The sequence below is a fragment of the Rhipicephalus microplus genome, chromosome 6 (genome assembly GCF_043290135.1).
Source record: "Rhipicephalus microplus isolate Deutch F79 chromosome 6, USDA_Rmic, whole genome shotgun sequence".
NCBI classification, from domain to species: Eukaryota; Metazoa; Arthropoda; class Arachnida; order Ixodida; family Ixodidae; genus Rhipicephalus; species Rhipicephalus microplus.
Window position 1 is genome coordinate 42,770,095 of NC_134705.1, and position 6,557 is coordinate 42,776,651.

Genomic DNA, 6,557 nt, shown 5'->3' on the forward strand with positions numbered 1-6,557 from the left:
ATACTCGCGATAGTCGTCACGTTGGCTAGCCTGCCGAACTTCGGCGTGATGCGCCTCGTCTTTAGTTGCTCAAAAGTGCGGCAATGGCGAATGACATCGGCGACAGATGTCATGGTGTCTTTCGCGATGAGAAAACTGCAAACATCCTCGGCGGTTTCTTTTAAAATGAGCCCGACTTTGTCTTCCTCAGACATTCTGGAGTCAATGTTCCTACATAGCTTTATTACTTCCTGAATGTAGGTTGTGCAAATTTCACCTGGCACTTGAGCGCGTTGCATTAGCGTCTGTTCTGCTCTTTTCTTTTTTGTTGTTGGGTCGCCAAAACGCTCTTTAATCTCAGAAACAAATCTGTCCCACGTCGTTAGCGTTTCCTCCCGGTTCTCGTATGACATTAATGCAGTATCCGTCAGAAAGAACGCGACATAATAAAGCTGAGACGCGGCATCCTATTCGTTGGCGGCGCTCACCCGTTTGTAATAGATGAGCCAAGCCTCGACGTCTTCATCTGGTCTGCCGTCAAAGGGACGAGCATCTCTCAGCTTTGGGGCCGAACTGGTCGGCGCAGAAGTCGAGAGGGGTCGGTGTTCATCTGGGTTGTGGGACATGTCCAGCCCAGATGCATTGGGTGGAAGTCCAGCAAGGCGACGGCTCCGTCGAAGAATTTGCGGTTCAGCCTCCGTCTTCGGGTGTCGATTACCCAGCACCTCCACCACAACTGTTACAGCGAGCTGTGATGAAATGGCTTTATTTACAAGAGGTGAGCGATGGTCGTTTGCGGCAGCGCAATGCGATCTCGCAAGACTCTTCGTCTTCCTCTCCTTCTCTTCTCTGCCTTTTACTAGCCCGTTACAATATGATCATGAGAGGCGCCGTAGAGAAGTGCTCTGGAAATTTCGACCACATGGGGTTCTTTAACGTGCACCCAAATCTGAGCACATGGGCCTACAACATTTCCGCCTACATCAGAATGTCGCCGCAGCAGCCGGGATTCGATCCCGCGACCTGCGGGTCAGCAGCCGAGCACCTTAGCAACTAAACCACCGCGGTGGGGCTACCGACCAGAAGTTCGCCTAAATAAACAGTTCAATTCACACATCCAGTCTCCTCCTTTCGGCCACGTCACGACCGCGTGATATCTGGTGAAGGTGTTCCTTCCTTGATGTACTGGACGCCCCTTCAAGCCGCGAAGCGAGCCCACTTCGCGCAGAAGACATCGACACTAGCTACGAGGAGTGAGTTAGCCCTAGGCAACAAGGTCTATCTCAGGAGTGTGGGCTTTTACCCGACAAGACTCGAAAGACTAAGATCTTGACATCCACCACCGTGACAATGAGAGCGCTTCCTTCGCTTGCACCAATCCTGTTGCAGCAACCCAAGAAGCCGCCACTTTTTGCGGATCTCCCCTTCAAAGTACAGCAGGCTGGCTTGAAATGTTTGACCAAGTCACCCTTTTCAATGACTGGAGCGGCATTCAGAAGTGGCAGCATGTCTATTTTGCATTGCAAGACGCCGCGAGAACGTGGTACGAGAACCAAGAGTAGCTTTCAGAACCTGGGACGATTTCCAGATTCTCAGCTACTTTCATGAGCATCGTCCGCGTAGAGAGGGTCGAAACTCTGCTTGAAACTACCATTCAGCTACCCAATGAAAATGACATGCAGCTAACTTGGTTAAAGACTAAAAGTCTCCACCACGCAGACCCAAAAATGAAGGAAGACAAGAAAGTCCGCTCCTTCTTGTGAGCAGTTAAACAGGACTTTTTGGTGGAACTGATGCGGAAGACACCGAACAGTGTACAAGAATTCGTATCGGAAGCTACCATCATCGAGAAGACCCTGGAGATGCGCGATCACCAGTATAATCACCGTTAGACGCCACCGTTTCACGATATCTAGTAGCTGTGCTGCGCCAAATTTTGTAAGACAATCTGAGCCATCATGCAAGAGTAGCTGCAAAAATTCCTACCTGCAGCGCAGCCTGAAGTGGACTCCATTGTGGACGTCGTACGCCGGAAAATCGAGCAATCGCTGGTCGTTGCTCAACTTCCATAGCCGCAGCTGCAAACTCTGAGCTATTTTGGACGTTAAACCCCACATATCAATCAATCATCTCGGAGCTATGGTGCTGCAGCCTGCCGTCGCGCCTCTCCTCCACGCCAAAACGCTACATCGCCGCTCTTTCGCCCCCAAACACCACTGCCCCCACCCCCATTCTCATACCACATGCCAAATAGCCAGCGTTACACGCCGACGAAGACTGACGTCTCGCGGGCCCCTGACCACTGCCTTCTCTGCGACCGCTGTGGAGAGGCCAAGCACACGTGCAGGCGCTACTAGTATCGCCAGAAGGGACTACACGGTTTAGCCATTGACGCGCTGCGTTCTAAGTCATCGCCGACTAACTCGCTGGAGCACAAAAAAATGACCCGGGGAACTTCCCGTTCGGGCTACATGTCTTCGCACCACCGGCAGTATACTGGCCCTCACCGGGGACATTTTCCAAGCCTTCATCATGAAAAAATTGGGGTATCCGTAAGCTCCGCCTTTAAGAGTTGAACGCGATAGTGAAATCCGGTCCCTATATGTGCGCTCTTCAACCGCTTAGTGCATACTTATTATTAGGTTTTGTTACGTACGCACACACGCTTGCACACTCACACGCACACAGTATATGGTACCAGCGCGCGCTAATATCGCCAAATGGGCTCGTTTCCATCGTGACACCTGTCAAACGAAATGCGTTAAAGGGGCCCTGGCACACTTATTCAAGTAACCATGGAATGAATTCTCTAGAACAGCTTATTACGTCGTGAATTCAACACCGCCAAAAATTTTAAGAATCTGTCCAGTGTGAGTGGAGTTACAAAGGTTTGTCGCATGCTGCGATTGCAATATCTCTTCTCTCCTCCTGACAAAAACGCTGAAAGCTAGGCAGGAAGGGGTGGCAGGGGCAAAGGAACTACCACGCCTTGTGACCTTGGGCATTTTTTTCTTCAAATGCGTGGCTTTTTCAGTGTGATCGCGCACGCACGCGTGGACAAGTAGCGGCCTCCCGCGGCGATGTCGGTAACTTAATTTTTCAGTCCCAGACGCACAGACGATTTTCCGCTCACAACCAACGGGTCCGACGCCGGCAGCGGAATTTCTGCGACATGGGCTCTTTAATTAATGCTATTGCGTTAAAACTATTCGCAGCAACTGATGGAGGTGATGTTGCTATACGACGAACTACCTAAGATCCTCCACCGACTAGTACACCACAACCAAATCAAAAGCATCCGCCGCGAGACAGAAGGGGCTTTGACGTCCCAACTTTACTGTTCGAAGCAGACCTCACGAAGCAACACGGAAGCAGCGAAATACACCAATGTATCAGTGATCCGACACCACGACCCAACAACAACGCACCATGGCAAACCAGCAAACTTGACCATATGGAACCACGTCACCACTCTCGTCGACGCGGGAGCCGACTAATCTATCTTCGGTGGACCTTTCGCGACAAAGTTAAAGTAAATAAAGACTACATGAGAAGGTTTCGCAGTTCAAACCGCTGGATGTCAAATAATAACTCCAACGTAGGTCTGAACAGCAAGACTCACCACTATTAAGCAGACTTATGCTGGGAGCTTTGTGATCCTACAACATTGCTCCAGCAATGTGACACTTGGGATGAATTTCCTTAGCCAACACGGCACTGTCATTGACCTAAGGTACGAGCCAATGACACTGTCATCAGAGAATGCGCTGCCAACCTCCATAACGCCAAAGAATCACGCAGTAAATGTCCTGGAAGACTAAGTCCCTATTCCGCCTTGCTCATGGGTCATCGTTTCCGTCTGCACCGAAATGACCACATCCATCGAAGGAATCATCGAGGACATCAATCACGTGTTCATTAGCCGTCAGATTTGCGTTGCAAGAAGTATGACCCAGGTGAGTCATGGGCAAGTGACGGTAATGAATGCAACCTTGAGAAAAAAATACAGGCACCTCTACATAGGTACCCCCATCGCCCACATGGAAGACTTGGTTGACGCCAGTGATTCCTTCAACCTTTCTGATGCTTCTGAACCTGTCTCTATGAACTGACACTCCTAATTTGATTTCGACGTCAACCCGAGCTTCCCGAAGCACAAGTAACACCAACTTAACAATTTGCTCCTGCGATTCAAGAACTGCTTCTCGTCATCTTTAAGAATTCGACAGAACCTAGTCACGAAACATTGTATCATAAGAGAATAAAGCGCCTGACCACTTCACCAGAACCCTTATGGAGTTTCGATGTGACAATGCGAAGCCGTGAAGAAGCAAATGCCGAAACGCTATGCCACGGCATAATCCAGCCGTCCGAGTCCCTGGGCGCCCCCCGTGGTGTTGGTGAAGACGAAGGACGAAACCCTACGCTTTGGCGTCAACTACAGTCGCCTAAAAAGTCTCAAACAATGACGTGTATCCAGTTACATGAATACAGGACGCCCTTGATCGACTTCCCAACCGTCTTTTTTCGTTGATGGACCTCAAAGCAGGCTGCTGGCAAAATGTGGTTAAACAAAGAGACAATAAAAAAACTGCATTTATAACACTAGATGGCCTATTCGAGTTCAAAGTCATGCGTTGCTGTCTTTGCTCGGCCCCCGCTCCCTTCTAACACAGTATGGATACAGTACTGGCCAGTTTTAAGTGGCCGACTTGCTTCTGTTCGTGGGCGGCATGGTGTTTTTTCCCAAACTTTGATGAGCACCCCCGGTGCCTTGAAGCTGTACTGCAAGCAAATAAGAACTCCCGACCCGTCCTGAAGCCGGCAAAATGCCCTTCGCATACATGGAGCTCTTGTTCATGGGGCGCATCATCAGCAAGTGTAAAGTTCACCCTGGCCAGCAGAAAACAGCTTCAGTCACCGCCTTCTCACCGCCCACCGACAAAAAGACTGTGTGTGAATTTCTTGGCCTGTGTGCGTAAAACCGGCGATTTGTCAAATAGTTTGCCCGCATTGCCGAGCTTCTCGCTAACCTTTCCAGGACCAACGTGTACTTCAAGTGGTTAACATCACAGGAGGAAACATTTCAGGTACTAAAACGATGCCTGTACACGCTTCTGTTACTAGCGTATTTTTTTATAAATTCGCGAAGACAAAAATCTACAGCAACGCAAGCACTGCAGGACTCGTGGCTGTTGCTTTGCAGAGGACTAACGGACTAGATCAGTTATGTTAACTAGTTGTTATCAAAGACAGAAGCCACCTACTCCACAAGAGAAAACGAGTATCTTGCCATCATCTAGGCTACATCAAGTTTCCTCCCCTACGTTTCGGGCGAGCCCATCAAAGTTGTGAGTTACCACGCCTTGTGTTTACTGGCTAACTTGAAAGACACCTCTGTTCACTTCACACGGTAGAGCCAAAGACGTCAGCAATTTGAGATTACAGTCTTTTAGAAGCCTGAAAAAAAAACACTCTGACGCTGAATGCCTGTTTCGTGCTTCTTCAAACCCCCACCGAAGGACGACTATGAGGACTGCTTCTTGGGAACTTAAGTGCCGACGACTTCGCCGAGCAACAACTACCTGACCCGGAACTCAGGAGCCTTGTGAAATACCTCAAGGGTAACAGCACCACATGTCCGAATGTACTCAAGGGAGGACTGATGTCGTTCTCCCTGCTAACGCAATATCCTGAACAAGAACTTCTCACCTCTTCGAGCGTGGTGAGACCAGAAGTCCTCCAGGAACTACACTCCAACCCGACGGCTCGGTGTTTTTTGTACGCTTGAAAGAATACAGGACAAGTACTACTGGCCACGATTTGTCGCCTACGTCAGTCGTTACGTCAGGACATATGCCGACAATGTCAGCGACGAAAACATCACCTAGAGTCAATTACGGACAAAGAAATAAGTACACGTGCTACAATTCCAGAGTGAAATTGATATTTGCATATGTTTTGAAGGCTGTCTATTGAGCTGTCACCAAGATAGCAGCCTTTGTTGAAATAAGTAATGAGCAAAGCGGACTGCGTTTGCTTCACTTGTTCGTTTTTGATGTGCTGCGAAAATAACGAAGGTTTTGGGAACTCCGGGTGTACTTTGCACTTACCCGCTATGTGTGTTAGGTAACTACGTAGGAAGCAAGAAACAGTATAACTTGTTGAGGAATTATCACACAGCCTTTTTCATGTCAATAAATAGGCTAAATAGGCCCAAATAAAGGGCACATGTATTCTACAACTGTCACTTCAGATGTACCATCAAAACTTCAGTGTACTAAACATCCTGCAGATAGTCACCCGGGTGCTTCGAATAGCTAGCGTCAGCACGATTCTTCCTTTTAAGCGCTTCTTCCTTTTAAGTTTTTTAAACAGGCAGTATATAGCTAAACAAGACGGAAATTCATGCGGCTTGATTTCATGCGGTAACTGGACTAGAATGCCTGCGGCAAATGGATTGGAAGAGTGATATAGAGTGGAACCAACGAATTTTCTGCAGTTTTTAAAATACTGCGAAAACGATCACAATGTTTAAGTACGCTATTGTTCATAGCACAATTTGTATTTATACCCCG